Below are 9,141 nucleotides of genomic sequence, written 5' to 3'. Positions count from 1 at the left end.
ACCAGAACCTCTGGAATACTGCAAAGGCAGTCTAAAGAGGGAAATTTATAGCACTGCAAGCCTTCCTCAAGAAAATGGAAAGAGAGGACGTTAACAACTTAATGGGACATCTCAAGCACCTGGAGATGGAAGAACACCCAAACCTCAAACCCAGCAAAAGAAAAGAAATAACCAAAATCAGAGCAGAATTAAATGAAATTGAAAACAAAAGAATTATACAACCGAACAATAAATGCAAACGTTGGTTTTTTGAAAAGATCAATAAAATAGATAAACCTTTGTCCAACCTAACCAGGAAAAAAAGAGTAAAATCTCTAATATCATCAATCAGAAATGGTAATGATGAAATAAAAACAGACCCCTCAGAAATTCAAAAAATCCTTAATGAATACTACAAGAAACTCTACTCTCAGAAATATAAAAATCTGAAAGAAATTGACCAATACCTTGAAGTATGCCACCTACCAAGACTTAGCCAGAATGAAGTGGAAATGTTGAACAGGCCTATATCAAGTTCTGAATTAGCATCAACTATACAAAATCTCCCTAATGAATAAAAGCCCATGACCAGATGGCTTTATGTCGGAATTCTACCAAAACTTTAAAGAAGAAATAGTACCTATATTACTAAACCTCTTCCAAAATATAGAAAGAGAAGAAACATTACCCAACACATTTTACAAAGCAAACATCACCTTGATCCCAAAACCAGGGAAAGACACAAAAAGAAAAGAAAATTATAGACCAATATCACTAATGAATTTTGATGCTAAAATACTCAAAAGATCCTAACAAACAGAATCCAACAGCACATCAAAAAAATTATACACCATGACCAAGTGGGATTTACCCCAGAGTCTCAAGGCTGGTTCAATATACATAAATCTATAAATGTAATTCAACACATAAACAAACTAAAAAATAAGGACCATATGATTCTTTCAATTGATGCAGAAAAAGCTTTTCATACTATCCAGCATCCCTTCATGATCAGACCGCTTAAGAAAATTGGTATAGAAGGGACATTTCTTAAACTAATAGAGGCCATCTACAGCAAACCCACAGCCAATATCGTATTGAATGGAGTTAAAGTGAAATCATTTCCACTTAGATCAGGAACCAGGCAAGGTTGACCATTGTCTCCATTGCTCTTTAACATTGTAATGGAAGTTTTAGCCATTGCAATTAGGGGAAAAAAAGGCAATCGAGTGTATAAAAATAGGGTCAGAAGAGATCAAACTTTCACTCTTCGCAGATGATATGATCATATATCTGGAAAACACTAGGGATTCTACTATAAAACTTTTAGAAGTGATCAAGGAATACAGCAATGTCTCAGGCTACAAAATCAACACACATAAATCTGTAGCCTTTATATATACCAACAATAACCGAGCCGAAAAAAAAGTCAAGGACTCTATTCCTTTCACAGTAGTGCCAAAGAAGATGAAATGTTTGGAAGTATACCTAAAAAAGGACATGAAAGATCTCTACAAAGAGAACTATGAAACTTTAAGAAAAGAAATAGCTGAAGATGTTAACAATTGGAAAAACATACCATGCTCATGGCTGGGAAGAATCAACATTGTTAAAATGTCTATACTACTCAAAGCAATATATAATTTTAATGCATTTCCTATTAAAGCTCCATTGTCATATTTTAAAGATCTTGGAAAAGTAATACTTCGTTTTGTATATAATCAAAATAAACCTTAAATAGCCAAAACATTACTCAGCAATAAAAACAGCAGGAGGAATCATGCTACCAGACCTGAGACTGTACTATAAATTGATAGTGATCAAAGCAGCATGGTATTGGCACAAAAACAGAGAAGTAGATGCCTGGAACAGAATAGAGAACCAAGAGATGAATCCAGCTACTTACCATTATTTGATCTTTTACAAGCCAATTAAAAACATTCAGTGGGGAAAAGATTCCCTATTTAAGAAACGGTGCTGGGTGAACTGGCTGGCGATCTGTAAAAGACTGAAACTGGACCCACACCTTTTACCATTAACTAAGATAGACTCTCATTGGATAAATGCTTTAACTTTCAAGACATGAAACTATAAAAATACTTGAAGAAAGTGCAGGGAAAACTCTTGAAGGAATCGGCCTGGGTGAACATTTTATGAGGAGGACTCCCCAGGCAATTGAAGCAGTATCAAAAATACATTACTGAGACCTGATCAAAGTAAAAAGCTTCTGCACAGCCAAGAAAACAGTAAGTAAAGCAAGCAGACAGCCCTCAGAATGGGAGAAAATGTTTGCAAGTTATACCTTTGACAAAGGTTTAACAGCCAGATTCCTCAGAGAACTCAAATGTATTGGCAAGAAAAGAACAAGTGATCTCATCTCATGGTGGGCAAATGACTTGAAGAGAAACTTCTCTAAAGAAGACACATGAAAAATAGTTCACCATCCTTAATCATCAGAGAAATGCAAATCAAAATGACTTTGAGATATCACTTAGCCCCAGTAAAAGTAGCCCACATAACAAAATCCCCAAACCAGAGATGTTGGCATGGATGTGGAAAAAAGGGCACACTTCTAGACTGCTGGTGGGAATGCACACTAATATGTTCCTTCTGGAAGGATGTTTGGAGAATACTTAGAGACCTAAAAACAGACCTGCCATTCAATCCTATAATTCCTTTACTAGGTTTATACCCAGAAGACCAAAAATCACAATATAACAAAGACATCTGTACCAGAATCTTTATTGCAGCCCAATTCCTAATTGCTAAGTCATGGAAGAAGCCCAAGTGCCCATCGACCCACAAATGGACTAGCAAATAGTGGTATATGTATACCATGGAATATTATGTAGCCTTAAAGAAAGATGGAGCCTCTATCTCTTTCATGTTTACATGGATGGAGCTGGAACATATTCTTCTTAGCAAAGTATCTCAGGAATGGAAGAAAAATTATCCAATATACTCAGCCCTACTATGAAGCTAAGCTATAGCTTTCACATGAAGGCTATAATCCAACTGTAGCACAAGACTATGAGGAAAGAGCCAAGGAAGGGCAAGGGAGTGGGGAGGTTATGGTGGAGAGAGGGTAATGGGTGGGGCCACACCTATGGTGCATCTTAGAATGGGTGCAGGCAAATCTTACTAAAGGCAGAATACAAATGTCTACATACAATAACTAAGAAAATGCCATGAAGGCTATGTTGAACAGTTTTATGAGAATATTTCAGATTGTATATTAAACCAGCACATTGTACCCCTTGATTGCACTAATGTACACAGCTATGATTTAACAATAAAAAAAATAATAATAATCCTATAAGATACTGCTGGTATCCTTTTTTTTTTTTTTTTAGAAAAGGAACCCGAGGATTTGTACAGGTTTTTCACGATTTTTAAATTTACCCAATTAGTATGGCTCAGAATTTTATTCAAACTCACAGCTACCTGATTATGCAACTAAGATTTTTAATCACTACAATGTAGTATCTAACATATCCTCATAATTTTTCCTCTAGATTTGTACAATTTTAAGGTATCAAAGTTATTACCACTTTCAACTACTCTGGCGAAGTTGTCTTTTGAAATTTCTTGACTTAATATTACTATGACAAATAAAATGTAACATCTCTGTGGTTATGGTGATATGATACATCACTCAATCATCATAGCAATCTGGTGATATGGGTAATTTATTATTCCCAACATGGATGAAGTGACAGATCTTAAGGTGATTAGATTTGCCTATGAACCCAGACTATTCTTTCAGCAATTTTTCATAACATAGACATTGGTAACAGACAGCAAGATGGTGGCTGAGTAACAGCTTCTTTGCAACTGTGCACCATTAGTCTAGGGAGACAAAACTTCAGGAATCTCTGGCTGGTGGGATTTGCCTATAATCATCACTCTGAGGACACAGGGAGTCAGTGAGAGACTTCTGGACTCCAAGAGCAGGACAAAAGCAGTGGAAAACTGGCAAGTAGTTGTGTGTGTTTGATCAGTCTAATCCCGCCAGCAGCTGTAAGTCTGGCAGAGGTCAGGCTTGAACCCACCACCCCCAGTATAAGGGGCTTGTACCCTACTCCTTGAGCCACAGGCACTGGTTGTGTAAGTTCAATTAGTCTAATCCTGCCGGAAGCTGTAAGTGCAAACTTGAAATGCCTTACCTGTGAGCTATTTTGGTGTTTTTGGACTTGGCACTCAGTTGAACTGCCTTGGGGAGATCTTGAGCAAGGGTATGGAGAACTTTGGGCATTGTCTAGGGCCCCAGACTGAGCCGCTGAGCCAGACAGAGCTAATAGTGTTTGGCTGTGGGCTGCAGGAAGCCATTGTGAGAGAACTGCCCTGGCAAGCTCCACCCTCAGGTCTCAGAGCAAAGATCAGACAGGAGCTAGTAATCTAGTGATTGAGCAGCATAAAGGTGGGGATTGAGCTGCCTTACAGCCTTAACCCTCAGGGGCAGAGTGTGCTTTGGCACACTGGGTAAGTGGATAGCCACTTCAGCAGTGATCACAGTGACAAGCATTTTCCTGGGAAAGCTTCTGCTTAGCCAAGTTTAGAAGTTTAAAGTGCCTTTTAAGAGGGCCGAAGAGAGATTTAGGGTCTTCACCCTGCGGGGTTTGAGAAATCAGCAGAGGCCTCCAGTCGTATCAGCATTGTGATTAACATCTCATACCCCAGAAGATCACCTGTTGCCCAGACAATATTCAACAAGATATATATACTGCTTTGTTTTTGTTTAGTTTGTTTGTTTTTCTTTATTTTTGTTGTTGTTGTTTTTTTTAATTTCAACTTTTTCCCTATAGATTTTTCTTTTCTTTTTTTTTTCTTTCTTTTCTTTCTCCATTTTTCTAGTTCAAATACAATTCCCGATTGTTGCCTTTGTCAATAATTAGATCTTTATTTTTGCTAGTGTCTCTACCCCTATTTGGTTTTTCACCCAATTTTATCCCATAAAGTTTTCTGTTTGCTTGTTTTGGTTTGATTTATAGCATTTTTGTCTCTACTCTCTACTTGGTGGAGGTGGGGTACTGTGTCCGTTCAGGTTAGGAAAGAGCTTCTCACCTCAATGGAACTACCCAAACCAGCACCCCCAGAGGTTGGGGTTTTTTAAGGATGTGCAAAAGTACCTACTGTACACCTATATTACTCTATCTCCCTATTTCTGTGACTCTCTTCTTTTTGTCAATATTCCCTTTTACCCCCTTTCTCTTTTTTCTTTTTTTCTTTCTTTTTCTTTTCTTTTTATCCCTTCTTGCACTTCAAACTTCCATCCTTCTGGTCCTGTACCAAAAGGACACATCAAAACTACTCCACAGGCACAGCAACTGAAAGAGCAAGAGGAAGTGAAAGGAACATTAGGGCAAGTAAACAGATAAAAGAAATCACTCATGAGGAAGAATTAGCAGAAAACTCCTGGCAACATGAAGAACCAGTCGAGAGCAACTCCTCCAAGGGACCATAAGCTAGCTACTTCAGAGGATTCCATCTATAAAGAAATGTTAGAAATGCGAGAAATGAAATTTAGAATACACATGATAAACACAATGAAGGAAATGATGGAAACAATGAAGGAAACTGCTAATAAAGTGGAAAATAACCAAAAGGAAATCAAAAACAGAATCAAATAAGAGATGAAAATATGAAGAATATAGAAAGGATGTAGCAGAGCTGAAGGAAATGAAGCAGTCAATTAGGGAACTTAAAGATGCAATAGAAAATATCACCAACAGGCTAGACCATGCAGAATAAAGAATTTTGAAGGTAGAGGACAAAGTTCTTGAGATAACTCAGATAGTTAAAGAGGCAGAAAGGAAGAGAGAGAAAGCAGAATCTTCACTGACAGAATTATGGGACTTTATGAAGCATTGCAACATATGACTAATAGGAATCCTAGAAGAGGAAGAAGAATGCCCCAGAGGAATGGAAGCCATACTAGAGAATATTATAAATGAAAATTTCCCAATTATCACCAAAGATTCTGACACACTCCTTTCAGAGAGATATTGGACCCCAGATCACCTCAAGTCTAACCAAGCTTCTCCAAGACACATTGTGATGAACCTGTCCAAAGTCAAGACAAAAGAAAAGATTCTTCATGCTGCCAGGAGTAAGTGCCAGCTGACCTACAGGGCAAATCCATCAGAGTGACTGCAGACTTCCATAATGAAACTTTCCAAGCAAGAAGACATTGGTCATCTACCTTTAATCTACTTAAAAAGAACAATTTCTAGCCCAGAATTATATATCCTGCTAAGCTAACCTTTCAAATTGACAAAGAAATCAAATCATTTACTGATATAAGAACGTTGAGGAAATTCGCCACAACAAGACCAGTCTACAGGAAGTACTTCAACCTGTTCTACCTACTGACCATCACAATGGATCAGCAGCAAAGTAAGAAATCAGAAATAAAAAGACAGAACCTAACTTCCACACTGATGCAAAAGATAAAACTAAGCAGTGGACTCTTACAAAATAAGATGAATAGAATATTACCACACTTATCAATTAATTCAATAAATGTTAATGGCTTAAATTTCCCACTGAAGAGAAATAGATTGGCTGACTGGATTAAAAAACACAAGCCATCCATTTGCTGTCTGCAAGAAACACACCTGGATTCAAAAGACAAATTAAAGCTCCGAGTCAAGGGTTGGAAGACAATTTTTCAGGCAAATGGAATTCAGAAGAAAGGTGGAGATGCAATCTTATTTTCAGATACATGTGGATTTAAAGCAACTAAAGTCAAAAAAGACAAAGATGGTCACTTTATATTGGTCAAGGGAAAATTCAACAAGAAGACGTTTCAATTCTAAATATTTATGCACCCAATTTAAATGCTCCCAGATTCTTGAAACAGACTTTACTCAGTCTGAGCAATATGATATCTGATAATATCATAATAACAGGGGACCTTAACACTCCTCTTACAGAGCTGGACAGATCCTCTAAACAGAAATTAAACAATGATATAAGAGATTTAAATGAGACCCTAGAACAACTGTGCTTGATAGATGCATATAGAACACTCCATCCCAAAGATAAAGAACATACATTCTTCTCATCACCCCATGGATCATTCTTCAAAATTGATCATATCCTGGGACACAAAACAAATATCAACAGAATCCAAAGAATTGAAATTTTACATTGTATTTTCTCAGACCATAAGGTACAAAAGGTGGAACCAAATTCTAACAAAAACATTCAACCCCACACAAAGGCATGGAAATTAAACAACCTTCTGATGAATGACAGATGGGTGCAGGAAGAAATAACAGAGGAAATCATCAACTTCCTTGAGCATAACAACAATGAAGACACAAGCTACCAAAACCTGTGGGATACTGCAAAAACAGTTTTGAGAGGAAAATTCATCACTTCAAATGCCTACATTTGAAAAACAGAAAGAGAGCACATCAACAAACTCACAAGCCATCTTATGGAATTGGAAAAAGATGAGCAATCTAAGCCTAAACCCTGTAGAAGAAAAGAAATATCTAAAATCAAATCAGAGATCAATGAAATTGAAAACAAAAGAATCATTCAAAAAATTAATGAAACAAGGAGTTGGTTTTTTGAAAAAATAAATTAAATAGATAAACCTTTGCTCAGACTAATGAGAAATAGAAAAATAAAATCTCTAGTAACTTCAATCAGAAATGATAAAGGGGAAATAACAACTGATCCCACAAAGATACAAGAGATCATCTCTGAATACTACCAGAAACACTATGCCCAGAAATTTGACAATGTGAAGGAAATGGATCAATATTTGGAATCACACCCTCCCCTAGACTTAGTCAGGAAGAAATCAAGCTTCTGAACAGACCAATTTCATGTACTGAGATTAAAGACATAATAAAAAAGCTTCCAACCAAAAAATGCCCTGGTCCAGATGGCTTCATACCAGAATTCTATCAAACCTTCAAGGAAGAGTTTATTCCTATACTGCAGAAATTGATCCAAAAAATTGAGGAGGAAGGAATCTTCTCCAACACGTTCTATTAAGCAAACATTACCCCAATACCAAAACCAGGAAAAGACCCAACTAAAAAGGAGAATTTCAGACCAATTTCACTCATGAATATAGATGCAAAAATTCTCAACAAAATCCTAGCCAATAGATTATAGCTTATCATCAAAAAAGTTATACATCATAATCAAGTAGGTTTCATCCCAGGGATGCAAGCCTGCTTTAACATACACAAGTCCATAAACTTTATCCACCATATTAACAGAGGCAAAAATTAAGATCACATGATCCTCTCAATAGATGCAGAAAAAGCATTTGATAAAATCCAGCATCCTTTTCTAATTAGAACACTGAAGAGTATAGGCATGGGTGGTACATTTCTGAAACTGATTGAAGCTATCTATGACAAACACACAGCTAATATTTTACTGAATGGAGTAAAAATAAAAGCTTTTCCTCTTAGAACTGGAACCAGACAAGGCTGTCCTCCGTCACCTTTACTATTCAACATAGTGCTGGAAGTTCTAGCCAATACAATTAGGCAAGACAAGGAAATAAAGGGAATCCAAATGGGAGCAGAGGAGGTCAAACTCTCCCTCTTTTCTGATGACACGATCTTATACTTAAAGAATCTCAAAGACTCAACCACAAGACTCCTGGAAGTCATCAAAAAATACAGTAATGTCTCAAGATATAAAATCAATGTCCACAAGTCAGTAGCCTTTGTATACACCAATAACAGTCAAGATGAGAAGCTAATTATGGACACAACTCCCTTCACCATAGTTTCAAAGAAAATGAAATACCTAGGAATATACCTAATGAAGGAGGTGAAGGACCTCTATAAAGAAAATTATGAAATCCTCAGAAAAGAAATAGCAGAGGATATTAACAAATGGAAGAACATACCATGCTCATGGCTTGGAAGAATCAACATTGTTAAAATGTCTATACTTTCCAAAGCAATCTACCTATTCAATGCCATTCCTATTAAAATACCAACAACATACATTCAAGATTTAGAGAAAATGATTCTGTATTTTTTATGGAACCAGAAAAAAAACCTGTATATCTAAGGCAGTTCTTAGTAATAAAAATAAAACTGGGGGCATCACCATATCAGATTTTAGGCTGCACTACAAAGCCATAGTGGTCAAGACAGCATGGTACTGGCACAAAAATAG

This window comes from Nycticebus coucang, chromosome 21, assembly GCF_027406575.1.
Source record: "Nycticebus coucang isolate mNycCou1 chromosome 21, mNycCou1.pri, whole genome shotgun sequence".
Classification (NCBI taxonomy): Eukaryota; Metazoa; Chordata; class Mammalia; order Primates; family Lorisidae; genus Nycticebus; species Nycticebus coucang.
This window is presented reverse-complemented; position numbering follows the sequence as displayed.